The sequence below is a fragment of the Jatropha curcas genome, chromosome 7, assembly GCF_041381405.1.
Source record: "Jatropha curcas cultivar XTBG-Jc1 chromosome 7, XTBG_Jcur_1.0, whole genome shotgun sequence".
NCBI classification, from domain to species: domain Eukaryota; kingdom Viridiplantae; phylum Streptophyta; class Magnoliopsida; order Malpighiales; family Euphorbiaceae; genus Jatropha; species Jatropha curcas.
Genome location: NC_143157.1, coordinates 28505197 through 28512403, shown reverse-complemented (window position 1 = coordinate 28512403; position 7207 = coordinate 28505197).

The window sequence follows — 7207 nt, the reverse complement described above, 5'->3', positions numbered from 1 at the left end:
GAGCTTCACAACAGGAGCAAAAATGTCGGTGTTGTCAATTCCTTCCTTCTGTTGGAATCCTTTGACAACTAGTCGAGCTTTATATCTTTTGGAACCATCATACTCCTCTTTCACCCGGTACACCCATTTGTTGTGAAGAGCCTTCTTCCCCACGGGTAACTCAGCTAGTTCCCATGTTTGATTGGAGATTAAAGACTTCATTTCGTCTTTCATGGCAAGCTCCCACTTACTAGCATCTACCGTTTGACATACTTCCTCAAAGCATTCAGGTTCTCCTCCATCTGTTAATAACAAATAATTCATATATTTTCTGTTAGGCTTTGGAGGACGTTCAGACCTTCTTAACGCTTGTGGAGGAGAAGTTTGTGGTGTGTCGATCGATTCCTCTGATTGAGGATCTTTAACTAACTCATTCGGCAGACTTTCTGAGATGTCGTCCACCTCTACAAACACTGGCCCACTCTGCTCTGAGTCGTTGGCAACTATGTCATGTCTGTTCTTGTACATTATTCTTTCATTAAAGACCACATCTCTGCTGCGGATCACTTTCTTGTTTTCTTCATCCCAGAGGCGGTATCCAAACTCATCTCCGCCATAGCCGATGAAAATGCATTTCTTAGATTTAGGATCAAGCTTATTCCTGCCATGATCACTTATATGCACATATGCTACACAACCGAAAACTCTTAAGTGTGAGAGTTTTACTTCTTTTCCACTCCATACCTCTTCTGGTATTTTGTGCTCCAATGGTACCGATGGACCTCGGTTGATCAAGTAAGCTGCTGTATTGACTGCTTCTGCCCAGAACTGCTTTGGTAAGCCTGATTGTACACGTAAGCTTCTAGCTCTTTCTGTCAACGTTCGATTCATGCGCTCAGCTACACCATTGTGTTGAGCCGTGCCTGGCACGGTTCTCTCCATCTTGATTCCATGCTCATAGCAGAACTTCTTGAACCTGGTGTCTTCATATTCACCACCATTGTCGGTTCTGAGCTTTTTGATTTTCAGTCCTGTCTCATTTTCAACCATAGCTTTCCAAATTTTGAAAGCATCAAATACTTCTGACTTATATTTTAGAAAGTAAACCCAAACTTTCCGAGAGTGATCATCAATAAAAGTCACAAAGTAGTGTTTCCCACTAATGGATGAGACAGTAGTTGGTCCCCACACATCAAAGTGTACAAGCTCAAGTTTCTCCTTCTTTGGGGTTCTTCTATTTGTTTGAAAGCTGACTCTTTTCTGCTTTCCAAATATGCAGTCTTCACACATGTCAATTTCAATTGACTGAAGACCTGGTAGTTTTCCCTATGAGTGTAGAATCTTCATTCCTTTCATACTCATATGGCCAAGCCTCTGATGCCATAAATTGGGAGTTTCACTGTTTGCTGCAACAGCAATGGAATAGCTTGCTCCTCCTGTGCTGTAAAGAGTACCACTCTTACTTCCACGAGCAACCATCATTGCACCCTTTGTAATCTTCCACTTATCACTGTAGAAGGTTGTTGTGTAGCCTTCGCTGGCCAACTGGCCTACTGAGATTAAATTCTTTCTCAGGTCAGGAATATGTTTGACATCCTTCAACTCCCATGTAGACCCGTTCAACCTAATCTTCACAACTCCTTTACCAACAATATTACATGGTTGGTCATTACCAAGGTATACTTTTCCAAAGTTTCCGGGGGTATACCTTTTAAGGAGTTCTTTTTGTGAAGTTGCATGGAATGACGCCCCAGAGTCTAAAACCCAAGACTCCTGCTTGCTCTCCAAAGAGCATATAAGTGCATCATCTTCTCCTGAGGTGGAGGCAACATTTGCTTCTAACTTCCCCTCCTAGTTTTTAGATGCATTCTTGCACTGATTTTTATAGTGCCCAGTTTTTCCACAATTCCAACATTCGATGGACTTCGTGTTATTGAAATTGCTGGGATTCCTGGATTTGGACCTCCTGTCCTTTGATTTGCCTCGGTAGTTTGATCTACCGCGTCCATTCCCTCTGGTTGAATTTCTTCCTCTTGATTCTGTATGCAAGACTGAAGAAGTTAAAGGTTCACTTGACTCTCTCCGTCGGATCTCTTCACTGAGAACTAGGTCACGAACATCATCAAATTTTAACTTCTTGCTTCCGGACGAGCTACTCACAGCTGTGACAGTAGCATTCCAACTTTCTGATAGGAAAGACAAAAGTATCAATGCTCGTACCTCTTCATCAAATTCAATTTCAACTGAACTCAATTGGGTTGTCACTGTATTGAGTTCATTGAGATGTTGGGCCATCGATGCTTTTTCCGTCATTCGTAGATTGAATAACCACCTCATCAAGTGAACTTTATTTGCGGCCGATGGCTTTTCATACATATTGGAAAGAGCCGCCATAAGACCCGCCGTGGTCTTTTCTTTTGCTATGTTGAAGGCAACATTGCGGGAGAGGGTTAAACGAATAACCCCGAATGCTTGTCTGTCTAGAAGATTCCAATCTTCTTCCTTCATTGCCTCTGGCTTTATTCCGGAGAGAGGTTGGAAAAGACCTTTCTGATACAGATAATCCTCTATTTGCATTTTCCAAAAGCCAAAATCTGCACCATCGAATTTTTCAATTTTCCACTTTCCTTCATCTGCAGCCATTGCTCCCACTCGAGTCTAACTCCGCCTTGATTGTTAGTATACGTGAATAGTAACCGTATACGTGAATAGTAACTGTACACCTGAATAGTACTATACGTAAATAGTAATAGTACACGTAAATAGTACTATACGTGAATAGTAATCGTACAAGTGAATAGTACTATACGTGAATAGTGCTGGCTGAATAGTCACGGTTCAACAACAGTAATGCCAACAGTACTGTTCACCACCAGCTTTGAGATACTGTTTTACTATTCACCACTAAGTCGATTCTGCAACGACTTTTCGAGCGGACAACACCGATAGACTCGTCGTAATTTTCTCGTCGTCGTGGTATATTTATTTTTGAAATACATCCACGAATCCGGTACCGCTATCTGACCGGCTGGATCTGCCAGTTGTTAGGAAACTACGCAAAATTTCCTATAAAACTAGATTAGTGAGAATGCCAAATAAAAGCGGAATAATAACACACACAAATTTGATAACGGAGTTCGGCCAATTCTGCCTACGTCTCCGGAGCTGCTGCAGATCTTTTACTAACAGGAGAAAAATTATACAAAGTGTTTACAACACTTATAACCCACAACTCATAAATTCACCCAAGAAAATTACTCTCAATTTTCTCTCACCAAAGCTTTTCTCTCTGAACTCTAGCTAATGGATTTCTCTCTGACAATGAGTTGATATAAAACACTTATGGAAGTGCTCTATTTATAGATGCAGAATTTGGTGATTGGCCAACCATCGCCTTCACTTTCTTTGGTTGTTGGCCAACCATCGCCTTCACTTTCTTTGGTTGTTGGCCAACCATGCATACTAAATTTTGACAAACAGCATCGACCTCGCTATTCTTATCAAAGGGAAACTAAATTTTGCTCTAAAATTAATAAAAACTAAAAGGAATTACAATGGAAATCACACGATTTATGTAAGCTTAATCAAATGCAGAGTAAACGAAGTGCCTTTAACGAAGAGTATTATTGGAGATTGATGGGATTCAAAGGAAGAGCCGAAGCCAGAGCCAGAACAATTGATTCGGAGAGATGGGTATCATTTGCAGAGTGAAGTAGAACTAGAGACTGTAGTTGCAATAGGAATTATTGATTCTGAGATTAATGGTTTTGGAATCGCAAAGAGCAGGTAAGATGAAATTAAAGAGGATAAATAGGGACGCGAACACATATTTGCCATCCAAAACCCTTATTCCGAAACCCTCCTTAGTCCTTAAGTAAATTTATTTGTAACCCCATAAATGAATTTCCTTTTTTTTTTAAAAGGAAATTGTCATAAATAAATATTTTACTTCATAATTACTAAATATATATTTGTAATTCTTCATATTTCATTTTGTTAAATTTCTAAATAATATAAAATATTTTTTAATTATTATATTTTTTTACTTTTCTCATTTTATTTTATTAAATGTAATCGCATCCCAAAAACAAATAATTTATTTGAATTTGGAAAATCTAATTTGATATTTGTAGTTTTTTTGACAAATTATTTTAATACGTGTTCTTTTTTATCATCATTACACGAATAAAATTCTTTTTTTTTTTTTTGTTCTTTTTATACATAAAATTGTATATAGATATTTTCAAGTAAAGTAACTTCTACTATATGTATTTGCTTGATGTTAATTAACTTATAAAATTTTTAGAATTTTGATAAAATTGTATCAACGTTTTTTTACTCTTGATTTTCAAATTAAAACCAAATTTTCATAATATTGTTAAATATCTTTCATTCGAAGAGTAATTACTTTTTTTACATATTAATTATATTATATTTTATTTATTAAAATATAAAAATAAATTTAATTGTATTTAATATAAATTTATTAAAAAATGTTAATATAAATGTATTTATGTGCAAGCACTTGCTAAAGATATGAAAGGACTTGGAACCCAAAAACAAATACCAACAGCTCTTAAATCTGAGGCCCACTATAATTCATTCTGGGCCAACAGCCCAAACAATGCACTTTTTTCATCTTCATTCCTTAATTTCTTTTAAATTTTCTTGAAAAGGAATAATTTTCATTTCTTCTCATCGGATGGAATATTGGTTGCCAAAAATCAAGTATTCTTTTAATCAATAATTGTTCATATTTTCTACACATTATTTTTTATATGTAGGAGAATTTTTCCTATTTTTGTTTTTTTTTTCTTCAATTTAGGTAAAATAACAGTTTTTATATGTTAGTCGCGTCTTTTTTGTGTGTAAATTATCGGTATCGGAACCTTATTATCAGAGACGGCCTAATCCGACTCAAAACTTAATTACAGTTAAGGTTATTCATCCGGTCTCTAAATGTATTTATTAAAAATCGAATCTAAAAGGTATTTTCCTATGCTCGCTTTTTTTTATGCTATTTTTTTTTCCATTTGGTGAAAAGAAAGCCATCTAATCTAAAATAAAGTACTAAGAGAAAGAGACAAAATAGCTAGAGAACATATGATGGAGGTGCAAACTATGGGATTCTAAGTAATACCAAATTTGATGAGAAATTACCAATTAGAGATCAACTTTTGAAAACTTCTTCAAGTACTCTATATCATTATTTAAACATTGATTATCTCAAGAGTCATTTTCTTAAATTGGAAAATTACTCATAAACCAACGAATCCATAAAACCAATTAAAACAAAAAAAAAAAAAAAAAAAAAGTTTTTGAAACAATAATATTTATGACCCTGCAGTGAGAAAAAAAGGACATAGTAGAAATAATTTTTAAAAAATTCTTATTTTTATTAATTTAATTCATAAGCGGAGCCATAGACCGAGTTTAAGCAAGTATTTTTCCTACATGTTGATACCTCTATTATTATTTTCTATTTTAGTGAGATTAAAGAGTCAAGCACTTGTGTTGAGAATAGAATCTTTCTTTCTCTTCATTAGTAAAAAGTATTGACTTTAACATTTACAACCATTGAATCCTCAAATTGGCATTTTTCAACAAAAAAAGAAAAAAGAAAAAAAGGAAAAAGAATCAGCTAATTAGAGTTTCTACTTATTCTTGACAAAGGAGATTAATTAGTTGGGTAGAAATTTGAACGATGCTTCGAGTCCGTACAAATGATGGTATTAGTACCATACCATATTATCTGCACAATATATAGGGATAGCTAGGGTTTGAACAAATTAATAAAAATATTACTGCAAGGTTAAATAAGTTTATGTACATGGATAAAAATAAATATGAACCGGGATAAAAACGCACTCTGAAATGAAATTAGTTTCATAATCTGAAAAAAATTTGAAGATACTTGTGAAAAAACTCCAAAAAACATAAAAAATCATATGGCATTGGCTTGGTTGTGAGCAGAAGCGCGTACGAGGCTGCTTCCATTCAATTATGCATACGCGTTTTATGATGAGGCCAAGCATACCGAAACTTGAACAGTTTCTGCAAAACTGCGTACGGTTACAACAATCCAAAGAAAAAAAAAATCATATATCTGCAACCAACCAAGGTTTTAAGTTATTTTCATTATATAAAAACTAGTTATCGACAGGGATGTATACTTGAAGAAATTGACAGTAAAATAAAGATTCTTTTGGCACTTGCTGCAAAACCATCAATGGTGTGCAATGCTGCAGTCTTTTGATTTTTTAAAAAAATCTCAGGTTGCAGTCACATCTAGGTTGCAGTTAGGGCAGCTTGGTATGAGAGCGAGAGTAATTACCATAAATTATAAATTTTTTCTACGAATTTGAGCTAATCTTTACAGATTTATTTTTTCTTTAATCTTGATATTATAAAAAAAAAATCCTTAAAAAGAAAAAGAAATACTATTCACTCAATTTATGTACGTAGAAGGAAATTTTGTACAGAAATGAGGAATAGATTGCGATTGATAGTATATGTATAGTAGGTCAAATTTGATAATGTTCGCATGCTTAGAGGAAATTTCTGGTTCTAACAGGTTTATTTGTCGATCCAAACATTTGACTTTGAGATAAAGATTGCTGTTACTTGATTAGTTTATCATTAACACTGTCATTTCTCAAAAACAACTAACCAATCAGTTGATCATAAGTGGATCCTCGATAATTAAACTGCACTAGTGAAATAAAATAAAGTTTCAAGGATAAAATAATGAGAGAGAGAGACGTAGTGATGATATCAGGTTAATCAAGTAGTAATAATTAATCCGATTTTGAGTTAATTAAGTGGCAGGCCTGTGGTGATATCAGCTTAATTAAGCTTTTCATTAATTCGATACCGATAATGTTTTTTTTTTTTTTTGTTTTAATTTTGTCTTCCTAGCTAGCTAGTTTGGCATTCTTATTCTAATGGAGCAGGAGCCTATATATGCAGCTTTAAGATATTGACCACATGGTTCAAAGAAATACTAGAATAAAATAAGCACTGGTATAGATTGGCCACGTGTATTCTTGATGGTCCTACGTGTAAAGATTAACTAATAATTGTTTTAAACTATGAGTGTGACAAATAGTTATCCTAAGTCCTAACCTATATATTCCTAACACCATTTTAGTAAATTACTCCTTTGGTAAATTCCTTTTTTTTTTTTTTTTTTTTTTTTTTTTTTTTTTTTATAGACTGAGTATATTAA